Source organism: Coturnix japonica, chromosome 1, assembly GCF_054131305.1.
Source record: "Coturnix japonica strain WE chromosome 1, WE-NBRP24, whole genome shotgun sequence".
In the NCBI taxonomy this organism is placed as follows: domain Eukaryota; kingdom Metazoa; phylum Chordata; class Aves; order Galliformes; family Phasianidae; genus Coturnix; species Coturnix japonica.
The window spans coordinates 154,291,616-154,309,446 of NC_140663.1; the positions used below are offsets into that span (position 1 = coordinate 154,291,616).

General features: G+C 38.1%; 1 long non-coding RNA gene across 3 annotated transcripts; it reads right to left on the reverse strand.

The window, feature by feature from the left end:
- Nucleotides 1-691: 691 nt before the first annotated feature.
- Nucleotides 692-4,659, reverse strand: LOC116652763 (uncharacterized). Of its 3 annotated transcripts, XR_014942132.1 has the most exons (4): nt 3,537-3,806; nt 3,059-3,179; nt 2,005-2,281; nt 692-1,260 (listed from the first exon to the last, which is right to left on the reverse strand). It is a non-coding gene; the product is annotated as an uncharacterized LOC116652763 (long non-coding RNA). The 3 variants fall into 3 exon arrangements; XR_014942133.1 differs by lacking the exon at nt 3,537-3,806 and having other exon boundaries at nt 3,104-3,415; XR_014942134.1 differs by lacking the exons at nt 692-1,260; nt 3,537-3,806 and adding an exon at nt 4,521-4,659 and having other exon boundaries at nt 2,142-2,281.
- Nucleotides 4,660-17,831: the final 13,172 nt, after the last annotated feature.

Here is a 17,831-nt window from a genome sequence, read left to right on the forward strand (position 1 = left end):
TAAGCAATGAAACAAACTTAAATTCTGGTCTACTCCGGACTGTCATTCTCAAGAGGGTGGAAGGAACTTTTCCTTGGTGCCAGCACTGCTGCTCTCACAGCAAGCACATTCAGCTGGCTGAGCTTACCAAAAATCAAACCAAAAGTCACTCAGTGAAACCACCACGGAAACATCAGAGCCAGGCTAATACTGAGGGGAACAGGAAGATCTGTCAGCCCCAAATTTGTCTTGCTTGAGAATCACAGATTTTCAAGAACACTCATTTGTTTCCGTCTACTGTTCTAGCTGATCCAGTAATATAGTCCCTGAAGCATTTTCTTTGCCTTTATTTCAACAACCTATTAAGAGTGTGTGCATATGAGACTCTGTGTTCTATAATTTATACCTTACATGTTATAAGATCAGAACAATGTAAGATTTCAGAGTAGTTTATGGTAGATTTTAAAATACTATGCCTTTTAAACTACTTCAAAGCACTGAAGCTTCCAATAAAAGATTCCTTTATGTAGAGCCACATGTTTACCCCACAGAACCCATGGTTCATTTATAGCCATCTCCTACATTTATAAGCTGCAGAAAGAAAGACAACATTATGGCTACAATATGATTCTTATCTCTCAGCAGAAGCTTAGTTGGTCAGCACTGTCTACTTAAGACTGAAGAGTCAAACTCATACATTAACATAGATAAATGTTACTATAATTAAAGTTTATTTCAGAAATTTTGAATACAGGGATCAAGTTTTACAGTAAGATAAGAGATACTGGGCATAAGTTAAATTTGATTTATTAACACAGGACTATTAAAAGTGAGTCAGATTCTGAACAACAGAGCTGTACCTGAGAACTGTTAAATAACTTCCAAAGGAAATAAACTGTTTAGGGTGCTGACCAAGTGATTCTACTTGAACTGCTAACACGGTAACACACAGCACTCATCTCTTTCTCTGTCATCTGAAGTCATAAGCACCACAGAAAATCCCATGAGGAAGCACATCCATGTAGCACATCTACTAAACAAAGCTTGAAACAAGCCAAAATAGAAAAATATCCCTTCAAGTGACTATCGTTCCTACTTTAAATATAACACGAAGATACAGAAACTACAGCAGTACCCAACAGTTAGAGGTATCCCACTTAAAATATGTAGGAAACTACAGCCAGACATAACATTACATAAAGTTTGAATTCATGTTCTTATGCACATCAGCTGCAAACGTGGACATCAGTGTTTCTGTTGGAAACGATGGCTTAAAGTCACCTGTGAAGCAAGGAACATGAATGCTACAAAAATCAACGACCTAGTGATTTGTTCAGCACCATACAAAAATAAAGACAGAAAGATCTAACATCCAGTTCCTAGGATTTCTCATTTCATGTAAACATGAAGACGGTTTCTCCTGCTTGTAGGCTTTGGTTTGTAGGCTTTCCCTACATTTTCAACCTTTTTCTGCAGCAGTGTTGGGCTTCTTCCTTGCACAGCCTACAAACATCTTTCCTGACTCAGCAGCATACCATGCTGGTCCTATCATTGTATATTCCGTGTGATCATGAAGGTTGCTTCACAGTAGACCAACACAAGGGGGCAAATTAAGATCAGGTACAGCCCTGAGAGACCTGTTCTGCCTGATCCTGCTTAGGCTGGGTGATCTCCAGAGGCCCCTCAAATACTTTCTGATTTTTGGGATGCCTTTTCAGGACAAAATTTCATGAAGCAGCAGACTGTAGTAATAAAGTTGCCCTTTTCTGTGTGGAATTGGATGAGAGAGAATTGAAAGCGACAGCGATTTCATCGCAAAAACTCCTGTGTAACAGTCTGACTCAAGTGCTAAGCATTCTAATAAACGTTAACATTGATCTGCTTTCCTAAAGCCTGATTTTCTCTCTACAGAATCAAGCAGGGTTAATTCTGTGAAGCTGCTGCTTCTTCCATCTTCAAGAAACAAACAAATCCCTAAATCTTTGCCTAACCTGTACCAGCCCTTCCAACTTCGCAGTTTCATACCTCTTTTTGACATGCTCCTCTCACCAGCTGTCCTCACTCTTGAGTGGCAACTCATCTCTAGATGCTTTCAAGCAGGTTTTTCTTTTATTCTCCTTATTTATGAATTAAGCATCTTCTTCCCTTCACCATTACTAAGACTAGCAGAAAAATAAGCATTTGGATTGAATTTAATACACTTTCACTTCCTTCAGTCAGGCACAATCCATAGGATGTCAGAGCTGCAAATGTAGGAGTTCCATTCCTCCACTGGAGACAGTGCATCCTTGCAGGTTTATCCCTGGAAAACATAACAGCTACTATTTAAGGCAACAATGAACCATGCAAAAAAGGTGACATCTTTTTCAAAGATTTAGGAACTAAATAACATGGAAAGGTCTTCACAAGCACTTGAAATTATACTCTTGACACTCAATCCAGACTAGAACTTTCATTCCTTGTTTGAGTCTTGGTTTTGCAAATACTCAAACCGTATTTTCATCACCATTAACCTTTACGGCTAAACAAAGCAGTGCAAGCTCGTATTTACTGCTGCTTCCGACTTTCTGCCTTGTGTCAGTACAGGGGTTTGCATGGAGAAGCAGAAAAAAGTCTATTTCACCATTCACATAGCAATACCATGCAAACAGATCTGGTCATTGTATGCTCTCAGATCTCTCTGACTGGCTTTTTAGACTTACAACCACACTCTCTGAAACCTCAGAGATACAGCCCAGAGATATTAAATATTGGATCCAAGAGAGAGACAGCATGGATGGCCATTTTCATCTATATCATGTTTGCACCTGTGTAACTGCACCAGTAGCAGATCACTGGAGTCAAAAAAAATCCCTAGTGCAGATAGCCTTCTTTTTCTCTATTTAAAACACCTATACGTTGTATAAACTTCAAGTTGTAAGATACACGCAGTCTTCAAATCAGTGTTTTAATGGCAATATATAACAGGGCTAATAAAACAAGATTAGCAACTGATACTGAGTCACGACAGTGAAGAAAATAAAATTCTGAAAGGAAACACTTTCAGATCTTGACTGTATCTAAAATTAGTGACATTTACATAACCATTAGTCCAAGTTTGAATCACCACACAGTTCTTGCATACAGCTTTTAAAGGAAAGGATCCCAAGTCATTTCCATTCTCACTGCAGCAATTTCAATTGTCTCAATGAAAGATTCCCCTGCAAAAGAAATGTGTCAGTGGAAGACGAGAAAGTAAATAGTAAATTCACAGTCACTTATATAGTTAACAATTTTAGGGGTTACAATTTTCAGCTGATTGTAGTTAAGAAATCAATTAAGAAAAGAATGTTTGACTTAAGTTATAAAATGGAAATCTGAATAAGTTTCATGAGTAATTTTGGAAGGTCTTTTTGCTGTATGTCCTCGCTTTACTAAAAATATCGCAAAACATTTCCCAATTTAAATCCATTAAGAAAATTAACATAGTTACAGGAGTCTTAATAAAGATACGCTGACATTTAAAGTGATGTCACTGCTATAATCATACATACATAAATATATATAAAAACACTTACCGAAGCACTGTTAGACAGGTATAGGTTGAGATGACTCCTCTAATAAATTCAGCTTTCATGTAAACCAAAGCAGTCAAGACTACATATGCACCTACTCCACATTTGCCATCAGATAATCTGAATTCCTATATATTGTTACTGACTAGATGAAAATACAAACCAAGCCAAGAAAACATTCATAAATAACCAACATTTAAGCAATAACAAAGCGGCTTCAGGAAATACAAAGGTCCTTTCTCATGACTCACATGCAGAAGTGGCTGGCCTTACTTCAGCAGCACAGTTAATACTGGAGATATTTACAGTTTTAACACCAATATTTACGTGCTGCTAGAGTATGACAGACATCAGCATCACCAGATTGACTAATTCCTAAATGACATTTTTCTTCAGGATGATGAAATCCTTGTATTTTTGAGGCAGCACAATATGGCCTGCACCTTTTCAAAACCCACAAACCATTATGTGCTGCTACGTTATGCCAAGGTGTCTACTGTACTTCGAGGACATAGAAACGTTGAGAGCTAAATGCAGAACTTCTGTGTTGAACAACTGTTTTTGTGCATTGACGTGAACTGTATTAACTCCAAAATCCTTATAAAGCATTGCCAAGCTGCTTGTTTATTTACACAAAGTTTCAGACTTTATTGAAATCTGTACATGAGACCTTAATGGGCCACAAATCAGAAAGTGGACAACGGCATCTGATTTGAGGGACTAAAGATTATGTGGATATTTACTGAGGAGAAAAAAAGTTAGCAAGTAGCTCTTAGCAGTCCATCTGCCTCCAGCCCAAACCATCACACTGCTTTTATTCGAAGATAGAGATGGAAACTTCAGTTCACATCCTCACCAAGTATCCTTCTCTCTCGTTGCTCAAGTATATCAGAGTTTTAAATGCATGCAGAACTTTTACTAGTTCCCTATATAAAACAAATTATTTTTTTTTCCAAATACCAAATTATTTTAAGAAAAGCTACTTACACAGATTCAACCCATGTACTTCTTTCCACTGCAAGGAGTCTTCTAGCCAGTGTAGGATGAAATCACCCTCTTAAATTAACAAGACTATCTTTGTAAGCACAAAGACGTTTTGCAGGCCACAGGTGGGAAAGTCTAAGTCTTCCTCTCATTCTTTCCAGTGTTTGCTCCTACAGTAATACAGCAAGACAGCCTCTGCTAAAAGGGTCTGTTGGTAGAGATGTGTCAATTAAAATGAGATTTGGCAGTATATAGTTAACTGCAGCAACACGAGACTTTGCATGCTATCAAGGTACTAATGCCTCCCACTTGTAAGTTTAACCTTAAGATATCAGAATGTAATAATTTTAAAGAGACAGCTGCAACATTTAATACCTTTGGAAGTACATTCCTCACTTATACATCCAGGCCAAATTCTTAATTCCTAAACTGTGTTAAACTAGATAGTGTTGTTTCAGTTGCCTAATTGCCAGGTTGCTCTTAGCTTTCTAGCTTAAGAGTGAGTGGCCTTGGTTTGTTTTTTGTTTTCTCTTTAAAGTAATTCTCCTCCCCCCCAGCCCCCATAAGTCAATACCTCTAAAATTAAACTACACTCCCCAATGAGATGAAGACTTGGGAGAACTATTATGCTATTTTCCCCAGTGAGTACATTAAGAGAACTGGCAGGTAATTTCCCCCCTTTCCCAAACATGAATACAAAACTTCACATGCATTATAGGGTTACAGCTTAAAAAATCTTTACTAACAAAAATTGCCCCAAACAAGAAATAAAATTAAAACCAAAAAACCACAAGTGTGCATTTTCTACTTCTGTTTTAAAAATACATTTTCTCTGTAATGACTAGAAGCAAGTTACAATTGAAGATGATATATTTGAGAGAGAGGGTTGAAAAACAGGAAAAGGATGAAAGGAGGAAGACCAAGATAAAAAGCACACAGATAATTAAGCAAGATATCTACCGATATCCAGGAGCATCTGCACAAAGCTTTGTACCTCCCTGCTTTCTTTGGTCACACAGCTCACACAGTCATGCTAATGAGTGCTTCTCCTACCTCTATCCTTATGTCTTCAGTTGTTGTTGGGGGACAAATTACTGAGGAGGCCTCAATAAAAGCAGGGGATCCTGTGTACAGATAACTTCATTAAGTCTCTCCACCATGGCCTTCCCAAGCAAGAGCTCTGCTGAGAAAGATAGAAGAGTTCTGAGGAGGTAAAAATTAAATATCAATGAAGGAGGCTCTTAACATGTACAGAGAATTAAGGAATAAGAAATCAGAAAAGCAGGGAAACTGCTTAAAGAGAACAATAATTAAAAAAGGGGCTGTGGTCACAAAGCCTTTTCTTAATTTCAGTGTTTCAGCCTAATGTAAAACACTGTGCTCAGTTTTTAATTGGTTTATGGTTAAGAGTTTATGATAGCACCAACTCCGATTCATTCTCTTTCTGATCCCATGAAAATCAATTCCAAGTGAATTTGTGGCTACTAATAAGTTTAATTTAAATAACAAGTTATATTCAAGGAGGTGCTACCAGCCAGCAATCTGACAGCCCGGTGATTTGGAATAAACCAAACCAAGGCCTTTCTATTAAATATAGTACATAGTGTCAGATGCCCAGGAATGTGCCATAAGCTTAAACATTTACTTGGCACATTGTGCTCAGACACCAACAGCTCTCTCCTGATATTTCTTGGCCAACGCACCTTCCATGTTGATATCAGACACCATTCACACACAACCATATTCCTTTGTTTGGGTTACTTGTTCATCACTGCAAAGTAACGCAGATACACTATGCAAGCACAGCTATTGCTTCGCTGTTCACTGTCACCCTTTCCAACCTTGCTGCAGTTTAAAGAAAAAAAAAAAAAGACACTGTAAGGCTCTCAGAGCTGCAAGCCTGAAGCACGACATTGCTTCTCACCAGTGCTGTGTGGCACCCACAGCACAGACATCACAAAGTACATCCCCATATGCAAGTTCTCTCAGTTTAACCCCTTTAAACCGATGTGAGATGTGCAGACAGCAGTTCTGACATCTGTCCTGCTCTGTGCATTCCAAGAAGAGCATAACTTACTCAATATGACAGACATTTACTGAGAATTTGTTTGTTTTTTTACACTGCAGGTAAACTTGCAAAGCTGCTCTTTCAGACCACAAGTCAGCGCCACTCACACACTCTTCAGCACAAACACACACATTAATAGTTAATTCTCATTTTAAACACAAACCTCCTATCAAATTAATCTGGGATACCAGCACTCTTTACCTCTGTGAGAAAGAAAGAATTGAAGAGACACTGTCACCACAGTATTAAGAAACACAAACATTTCTATTCTTAAGCATCCACATTCTGATATCTAAAAGTGTATGTAGCTGAGTCTTGATAATGCACTGTTTACTTTCTTCCCCCACCAGTTTAAACAATAGTAGTTTCACTTTTTGTCTTCTGCTTGCTCAACACTGTAATATTTATACTGCAAACATGCAGGAATTTATAACCTTTGCTCATTTTTAAAACTTACATTTTAAAATAGATGCGAGTTAAATATTCTGCCGTCCCTCTCTGCTGGCTGCTTTACCCAACATGAATATTTAGGACTAAAAGGGCTTCTTCACAGCCTCTACTTTCAGTTACATGCAGATACAAGAAAAGGAGGAAAGATTCAATTGAAATACCTATTCTAAGCATTATCTTAAAGATATCGGTGCACTTTTGGCAACAACTGCACTGTTATTTGGTTTGGGTATAGCCTATGACATTCACTTAATGCTCCCAACTTAATTGAGACTACTGTGTGGTCCCAGAGAGCAAAGAGAAGAGAGAGAAATAAACATCTATCTTTATTACCCTTATCTGGAAGTAAGAACATATACCTTAATTACCTTTATCTGGAAGTAACAATAAGACTCTGAACTCGCAGTTAGGACTGCAGTTCTAAAAAGAAATTTTTTGTTACCTAACAATTTTGTGGATTTTCTTTTTAGTATTATTTATTATTATTAAATGACTGTAATGCAGCAATAAATTAGCATCACTTTACCACAGTAAGGTGCAGTCATTCAGGACCGAGCTTACACACTCTCACCACGTACAATAAATCCTCCCCTATCTTCTACCAAGCAGCTAAATACTTTGAAGTCCAGCATCAATGCGCATTAAAAAGACACAGTGCTTTGGATAATATTCTGAAAGCAAGGAAGATTATTTGAACAGAGATAGCTAGAATCGCTCTGCAGTTTTGGTTGTAAATTATGAGTAAGGTCAAGCACACAAACTTTGAGGGAAAGGAGAAAAAAAAGGGGGATTATCTGTTAACTGTTTCACAATCGTGTCAACAATTTTTCCTGTGTAACCACAGTCAGAGACTGAGACAATGACAGAAGTTCTGTGCAATGTAAAATATTGCTAATGAAATTTAAGCAGATAACTGCTGATTACAAGAAACTTACTGTTGCTAAAATTGGAGAATCTATAACATGTGTCCAGCCATTCCTCCAAGGATCATAAACAAACATATTTAGACTATCCGGAGAGCTACTGCAAAAGATAAACATAAAGTAACAAAGTCAGCTAAAAAAAATACAACAAAAAGCACACAAAAAAACACCCAAAACCCAGTAACTAAAACATTAAGAAAGTCTGTAGTTTAATAATATACGGAAGCCTGAAAATGCAGTTCTGGTCCATCAGCATTAAGTTTAGTTTTAAATCGGTTTTAATTCATCTCAGTACTCCAACCATGCTTACACTGACCTGATTTGCATGTTCTGTTGTAGGAGGTGCACCGGTCCTTCACTGCAGTCATGTCAACAAACAGTCATTTGGAATGGCAATACTGAGGCTACAGTGGAAGTGATGGACAGCAATCGAAATGCGCTATGGAAGGAAAGAAACTAAAAGGTACTCAGATCTGAAGTGAGAAACGGATCACAAGACTTGAAACAAATCTTTTCGCTTGCTAGAGCTAAAAAAGAAGCCCTAAGGGAAGCTGACAGACGGCAGACAAATATTATCAATGTATATTTCAGTTTTGACTCTAGCTTAAAAATAAAATTGAATAAGACCAACTCCTCACACCTCTTTTCCCAGCTTCTAAAAAGTGTTTTGTCAGATGTTGATGCATTAACCATACTGCTATATGAGGTATTTTAATGCGAACTCATGAAGTGTAACAAGCTTTATGTCCCAACAGTGTTTGGGAAAGTTGTATTTCAGAATAGCTTCCCACATCCCTCTCCTTTGCACTGCAGCAACATGCACGCAACTACTAAAATATCTGTCTTCTCTGTACCTTTGGCATACACACAAGAAGAAAACGGTGTGAACACTTTCAATCTGTGCTCTTTCTGCTTGAGAGGACACATATAAAATCAGAGGAAGACATACACAATTTTCTGTGTTCTAGGAATTATGTTCTATACAATACTACTGTAGTTATTAAAATATCTCTTCTGCCCTCCCTCCTTCCTCCCCCCTGTCCCCCCCCCTCAATTCCCTCTCAGTTTTCATCACAAAAAGATCAATAGTCGATCTGTAGAATCTACCAAAAAGAAAGCCAGGATTGCCTTGAAACACAACTTCAGTTTCTAAACATTTTTTTTCCTTTCTTTTTCTTTTTAATTAAAAAGTTTTTTCTATAACATCCTTTAAGACAATCTTTTTATTCCAGTTCTCCAATAAATGTGCATTTTTAGATAATTACACTGTTACCCCCAGAAAAGATCATCCTATTTTTACAGTTTAAGTTGCTGAAACCTCACATGCAGAACATCGCTGGTGAAGGAGAAAACTGCCAAAATAACAAACCCCCCACACTGTATAGTGGAAAGTTATTAAGGCAGAGAAACAGGTTTTCCTCCTAAATATGTTATATTTCTCCTAGCTTGTCCTATGAAAGAATAAATGATAATTCAGAACATCTCAGCAAACTTTTAGGTTTTTGTCCTTTCCATTCATTTCTATTTATTTTAATTTAAGAAAGCTAAATACTAAATAAATAAAAAAAAAAGCTTCCTTTTTCCCCTCCCAAATTTTCACCAGGCTTTTTCCTCCAGCCCAAGCAGCAGCCTGGTGTAAAACACCGCGCTCTTCTAAGCTGGCACCCGCTCTTTTGTGAGAGAAAGGTGGGCAGGTACTGCTGCTCAAGTATTTTAACTCTAGCATCTACACCAAAGCTCTTCCCATCCTCTACAGAATGCTTAATGCTCAGGCAGCACTTTCCAGCAAGCTTGGTGCTAAATGCACAGGATCAGTGTCCAAATTACTGCTGGGAAAGGGGAAAATAATCAGCTTTAGCCAGGCTGCCCTCCTAGTTGCCATCTTATCTGAAATTGATAAGTCATAACGAATCACAGGATGGTAATAAAGCAATATGTGCAGAAGCAAATACATTCCTAAAAATGACCCTGCTGTGCAGTCCTACTTGCTCTAGACGACAGCACCCATCTTTAATTTTCAATCGCCACCTCTCTGAATTGCAAGGACCTACAATGCCTGAAGGCAGAGAACCAGGCCCGGAGCTCAGAATGCAACCCCACTTGTACAGGGCTACATTTGCTGCCCGCCTGCTTCAAAAGATTTCGGGTCAGAGTGACAACGCTGTAAAATAAGGGTCAAAGCACAGAAAGACCAAGGCCACAGAACAAAGAGCTTTTCGTGTCCTGAAAGAAGTCGCCTCTTGTGAGCCTGCCTTCTGGCCCAGACAGTAAATTTGTCTTTATCTTCTGTCTCTTGACATCATCACTACACGACTTCTGTGAAATGCCAGACAATGTATGACTTATGAAAGGTAAAACCGCCGTTAGAAGAGATTGACTCAACTGTTAATGGAATCCTCTAGTTAACATCAGGGAAACACCTACCAGCAATGGCTGTAATTCTTCCAGCCCTCGGCTGTATCTCTACGGCTTCACAATTTAAGCAGTCACTTGAGCCTAAGCTTTGGGGTGCCTTTAACATCTTTGGGGTACAGATTTCTGGTCATATTAATTACTTAGTTTTGCTTAAGTCAGTGGTAGCTGAAGAAATATGCAGGAGGCCCGATGGAAGGCTGATCATTTCCCTCCCCCCTTATTCATACAAAAGATATCTATTTGCACATGCACATGAATACTCCCATTCAAAAACATTTATAGGTTTGTTACCCACTCCCTCATCAGCGAGACCCATGACTCAGAGACCGAGCAGAGGAATATGGTGCTTTCTAAGGCTGACTGCTAAACAGTGAAGTTCATTTCTACAGCTAGAAAACAAGATGCATCTAGGATATGCCTTTTCTAAGCAACAGTTTTGCTAAATGAAAGGAACTTTATCCACTCAAGAGAAAAAGAAAAGGAAAAAAAAAAAAAAAAAAAGATGAGGATGCTGGGTACCTCCTAAGGCTTTATATTAAGCTAGATTTTCAATATTTCACTAACAAGCTTAAAGTAAAACCCTACTGAATTAACCAGAAGTTAATATATTAAGAAAAAATGTAAAATCCAATGCCTAAAACCACAGTAGCAAAGACAAGAAATCTAAGTGGTACTATCAGTCCTATCAAATACTTAGTAAATAGCCACGAAACAAAAAGACATCAATACCTTAACAGTCAGCACAGAGCTTGTCAAAAACATGTTGTTTTTTAAGTAAATGGCCAGTTGGTAATGCAGCCTTTGAGCAAACCTCAGTATTGTGAGAACTCTGTCCCCCATATCCCAAACCTTAGTGGTCATTCAGATTCTTTCTTATAAGCTACTGCCTGTTTTTTTTTCCCCCTGCAGGTCTACAATATGACGTTGTAGAAAATTAGATCTTCCTTACTTCATATTAAATGCCTTCCCAACAGAGCAAGTACCTTTAGCTCTCAAATCCACTCTATTAATTCCACCTCCCTACCCTCAGTCTTACTAACTTAATTTAAGGCTGGAATTGGAGACTGAGATATATAGGATTACGTTAAAAACAAAGCAAAACAACTTACCTTTCGGCTATGGAGATCTACAGGGCTCTTTTGAGTTACAATTCCAGCTGAAGAGAAGCTTAATATTTTCGAAAGGAAGCAGATTCCTCTGCTTTTCCTCTGCATTATGTTATAAGATGCATGATCCCTATTTCAAGCATTAAGAGCAGCATTTAAGAACATGCTTTGTTTTCTTCCTAAATATTTAATACACTTGAAAGATCTCTTATAGGAAAAGCCTGGTGTAACATACGAAGGGCCTACCCCAATCATCCTACACTTTCTGAAGGAAACGATTACTCCTCATCTCTCAAGAAGCATTGGTGCGAATATACCAATTTTCCTTGTGGTGAAAAGCAACCCACAAGTTGAGGAACTGATGCAAACTGGCAGATTTCCCCTTCTAATTCTGAGACATATGCGTCATCTTTTTGTCAAAAGCTGGGAAGAAAAAGAATCTCTCTTCCAGCCTGCCACAAGAAACCACCTGCTTAAAGGCAGAACAGAACAATATCGCAGCACTGCTCTGCACGCTGCTCATACTCAATCGTTTGTTCTTGCTTTCTTCAAATAATAAAATTCCAAAGACAGCCTGAAACGTTAACAACTGAACTCCTTTAGCTGATTTAAGGCCAAAAATCAAGCTAGTAAAAGGAGAAAAAAAAAACAAGAAAAAAGATAAAATATGCATGTTGGCAAAAATTGAGAGTGTTTTACCTGCAGAGCACTAAGAATTCAATTTCTTAACAGCTTATATGCGTGCTTGGTTTAAGCACCTGAATATTCAGTTTGATTTTGTATTAAACATTCATGCTCTCAAGAATGAGCTTAATGCGCAGTTAGGATTTGTTCTAGCTAATAACCATGGTCAGTGATAATTCCTTGCCCATTCTCCACATCCCCCCCAAATAAAACAAAAGCCTCCTCTAGGATCCAGGGACTCATCACTGAAGCATTCCTTTATCCTCTTTTCTTTTTTCCTTTCCCCTCCATATTATTATTGTTTCCTTCTGTCGGTTTCATCCAGGTCAGAACTACACACTATAGGATGAAACAACCTTCCTTCCATAAATTCTGATTAACTTTGGGCACATCGTTGCCAGCAGATTACATTTCCAAACTGCACTGAAGCTGCAGACCAGACCTGCAGAGATAAGTGTAAATATTCACTGCAACAATGCATGGAAATATTTCTATGCATAATCCTTATTAAAACCTAAAAAGCAGGTAATGAAAGAATAAGTTTTAGACCTCTAAAATACATTGTGCAAGGGGTGTGAAAGTAATACTACTTGAAAAGCTGCTTTATAACACAGGAACGACCACACCACTTGAAACTCAGATCAGCCCTTTTATACAGAAGTATATATAATAATGTGCAACTCTATAGATAGATATCAACACCCATGTGTAAAATACCCCACATTGAAACCTGCACCGTGGCACTTCCAGACATTTACACTGCTGTATGTTACCTTTCGATACAATGAGAGAATCTGCATTGCTAAAATAAGAATCCTTGAGTGCATTTCAAGAACCATGACATCACCCCTTTGCACTACAGGTTGCTGTTGACAAGCAACGGGGATGTCCAGTCCATCACAATGAACCTGTGAAAACTATCGTTTATTATGTAATGCACTGTTATGTAAATTGTTTAAATCCTGCACAATACACACAGATGAGCAATCAAGTGCTGTATTTAACTGTGGGGGAGTGATCATCTCACTTCAACTCCGTTTTTACATTACATACACTGGTTTGGTAAAATTACAGGCATCATCTATCCCTCTGATCCCTTATAAATGTATTTCATTACAATTTAAATTAGTATATTTTCCTTGTTAATCTAGATAATTTAGCAGCATTACCCTGGCTATTAGTATTACTGTAAATTTGTTACAATTGGTTCCACAAAACCAGCCCTCAATGCATTTCAACCTATTCAGACTTTTTCCCTCACTCACCATTTTATTTTCTTTGATGCTTAAAAATAAAAGGCATTTGGTTTTCAGCACAGTGTTACCTCACCTACCCAAACTCAGCATCTTTCGCATCACTTCCAGAGGGTTCAGTGCAGCAGGTTATGAGCATATTAATACCCACCAGATAAAACAAAAGAAGGCCACTGAATGCATTATGCCTTTCCGATAGCAGCAAGAGGGAAGGAAAGGAGATGGGAAGAAGAGGTTTGTTAACAGATAATGCAGCAAAACACAGGACCTGGCTTAAGTTCCTTCTCATTCAGCAGAGCACTCAGAAATACCCTCAGGTTGTGTACTGGATACAAACAGAGAGTTAAATAGAAGATTGAGGAGTGTGATTACATGGGCTGGCTGCCGCCTGGGGGGCAAAGGGACAGCCCCCATAGGCTCCCCATTTTTCAAGAGGGACCGTAAGAGCTGCAGGGCAGGCAGACTCTTGCTTCGAATTGCCCTCTAGTGTTAGCCTTCACAAATTCCTGCCTCAATGACAAATTCTGCTCAGGTTTTTACATAATGGAAAAGTGGGTCAACAACTTAAGTTTTATTAAGCTAAAAATAAAACTTTGAGGAAAAAAAAACAACAACACAACAAAACCAACAACCGAGCAGAGTTTTTGAAGGATCATTTTCGTGTCAGAAGACTGAGAGATTGGCAAACTGAGGATTACAGACCAAAAATGCAAGAGGAAATCTGCACTTCTAAATAGGGAGATAAAAATCAAGGACAGCAAGTTTAAGAGGGAACTTAGGAACGTTTTTGTATTTTACACTTCCATCAGTTTCTTATGCAGTTTCACAAAAATATCATTTCCTGAAACAAACACGAGGCACTGACAGCCAGATCCACTGTAATTACAGTGACAGAGCTGGAATCAAAACTTTAATGAAAACTGAGGAGCTGGTGGTGTAAAAACAGAGCCCAGCCTACGAGCACTAACACTCTAGAAGGAATTATTCTCTCCCTGCTGATTCGAGGATCTTGTAGTTGCACTCCAAACCTGGATGCAAACAGGCACTGTGCAAACAACAGTCCTCATTTCAAACCTGCTAATTCCAGAAAGAAAAGCCCAAGCGTTTTCTTCTGATCTTATTTCAAACCACATTTTCCTCTACTCTCAAACTGACCAGAGAGGTAATGAATTTAGGACCTGGTAACCCTTCCATATCAGATAGATTATAGCCACCACACACACAGCACTGAAAATCAACATATGAACCATTTTTTTTTCTTTTTTAAATAAAGAATAAAACAAAGAAATGCCTGTCAGACAGCACCACAGCCCCTGAACTAACAGCCACACTGCCTGAGAACTGAAACAGACTCAGTCAGGTTATAAAACAGACGAAGAAAAATACACATTTCCCTGCTGCTTGTGTAACTGCTGTGCCTGTCGCTGACAGCATCATTCTGCCTTCTCCTTTGAGCCTGGAGAAATCTTAAGGGGAGCATCAGAAAGGAGTACATTAGCAGAAGGCCATTCCCCCTTTTGCTAAGGGGTTTGTCTGCCTGTGCAAGATACTGCTGGTACTGTCAGACTCGTGTCAGAGAACTCTGCTCTGCAATAGACTTTTGCATATATTTATAGTCAGGCTTTCTCATAAGAGCTGTTACAACGTTTCACAACAGATGGAGCATCCTCCTTTTCTAATTCCTGATCTGTAGTAAGACGTGTAATAGTTTGTAACAGGGGGGAAGCAAATTGTTTGCAGGATAACTTGAGTGTTAACTCCCTTCAGACCAGAGTATCTGCCTGTTCAACCAGGAAAAGCATTGCTCTAACAGCACAGAAATTCTAACTCAACTGCTTTTTGTTTCTCAGGTGCACTGGGATTCCTGGCTTCCCCACAATTTTCACTAAGTCCAAGTGAATTATAATATATGGCAAATATATTGATGTAAGAAATTATCATTTCAAGTTGGGAAGACTCTGGATCATGTTGAAAATTACAGTATTTACCAAATATTTATGTTAACTTTCATATTGCTACTTAAACCCATATTCCTCAGGGGAGGTAAAAAAAATAATTAAAAATAATAATTTAAAAAATCCTCTTCATAACAATTAACAAATGCATGGATAAAATGATGAACATTTTTGGTTTGAAGTCATAAAAAAAAATCAGGAAAAATAAAAACCCAACCAACCAGAGAATACTCACAAGAAATAAGAAGCAAACTCTTCACACTGACTTCAATAAGGGAAAGGTGTAATTACTTTGGAGGTATTTGCACACTACCAGGATTTTAGAGCACTGCACAAATTAAAAATACAGATGCTGCCGATCTCTTGTTTTAAATTAATTATCTCAGTTAATTGAATTAAATTGATTGTCATATTTTACTGAAAAGCAGTAATTTTCCTCCAAATATTGCTGTAAAAATTGGGAATGTAACAGAACATACCATGTTCTAGGAAAAAAAAATTAAAAAAAAATAAGAAAAAAAACCCAAACCCCAAAACCCTCCAACAGACACAGAACCAAAAAGCTACTGTGGATATCCATGTATTTAAATTAAATTCAAGCTTGACAAAGCCAGAAACAGGGGCTTATTTAAGAGCACTACTGAATTCGCACTCACATCTTCATACAGGCTCTTCTTCCTGCTGGTGTGTGAGCAGCAGCCCCAAACAAGGTGGGTTAAACAAGCTATCAATACAGTAGCTGAACATTTATGATAACTCTTAATTCTATTTTTCTCTTCCCTTACCCACAGCTTAAACGCCTGGGTCTGCACACATTTCTGCACTGCTTCTTGTTGTTGTTGAAATAAATAAATAAATGCAAGCAAGAGCCTATTTTCATGCATTTGGCTTTGAGGGGGAAGCGTAAGCATTTAAATATGTCAATTAGCATTTTTTAACTATTTTTCCCGAAGACTTTGTGGCTTGTTTGTTCCTCTTTTACAAGTGTTTTGCAGGATCACTTCACCAAGAGAGAATTAAAAATTGAAGTTTAAGTACACCAGCCTCAAATCCTTGCCATAGAGATGTTTGGCTACATGTCTAAACTAATAACAAAAGCTAAGGTTTATTTAAATTTAACAGAACACAAAACTCCATTTTAAAATAATATTAGGGTTAGACCTAGTTAAAATGAACAAAATCCATAAAATTCCCTTCTTTCAGATACCTAAAATTAAACTAGCCATGTCTGAGCTATCAAAGGGGTTTCAAAGGAGGGCTAATGTGCTGTAATAACCAAGCACAGGGTGCCTTCACAGCCACATCTCTCTTTTAGGAAAATTCTTTAAGTTGCTATTGAAAAAAAAAAGCAGCAGAAAGTCCTTAAAGAAAGCACTGATGAGCTGACAAAGATGTCTGCAGCAGCTCCTTCAGCCGAGCAGAGCAGCAAGCATGCAATGTCAGCTATCAGATTGTGATTTAGGCAACAAGGTCTGTAGAGGCTCAAGCATGCACCTATTCTGCGAGTGGTAAAAGTGGCCATGGAAAGTTGCACACGGGAAGCACTTCAGCAAAGAAGCCTGCACATTTTTATCTCTTCAGCTCATTACAACTAGATATTGCAAAACAGCCCACGAAGTCGAGCACACTATTTGCAATAGCCACACCAACAGTTTTTAAGGGGCCAGCACTACAGCCCTTATTGCAGGGTTAATTTCCAACAAAATCAGTGGTAGTTTGCCTAAACAAGAACTGTGACAGCAGAAACAGGGAGTTAGAAAGTAAAACACACCCCAGAGCTCTCTGCAAAGCTTCACTGCTCTTTGGGGCACAAAACAGCCACGCTGAGCACTTCTACAGCAAACATACTGACCAGCTCTACAACAAAATTAATGTAAGCCAAATTTCAGCAAAAAAACTGTTCTAGAGCCAATCAACACTTGAAAAATGGATTCTAATGGTAACTGACAACTGCAGCACTCCTGAGAGACAGCTTCAGCCTGTACACGAGTCACACTCTGTAACTGCACTGCTGGAAAAGTCTCCTCTTTGGGCTCCTAAAAAATTATTTAACTTGTCTCGAAGTTCAAATTACTTTGATAGCTTTTATTTATTAAAATAATAATAATACTAATAAAAGTTTGGATCTACTGAGATGATTCTGCAAATCCTTATTTGTGGAAATGAGCTATTAGGACTACTTGTGTATTTAGAACCCTGCAGGCTCAGGCCCTAAACTTAAAAATCCTTTGATTTACAGTTGTGAACCAGATATTATATCTCTTTTTTTAACCGAATAAGAATCTATAAGAAATACTCAGAACTCGTGTCAGCCCAAGGAACACTCCATCAAACTTTCACCTTTTAAATATGTCACAAGGGAGCCTTAGATACTTTTGCCTTGCAATATAATCCTGATTTTCATTAACAAGAATGTAATTGCTTTTGTACAAGGAGGGGGAAAAAATAGAGTAAAAAATA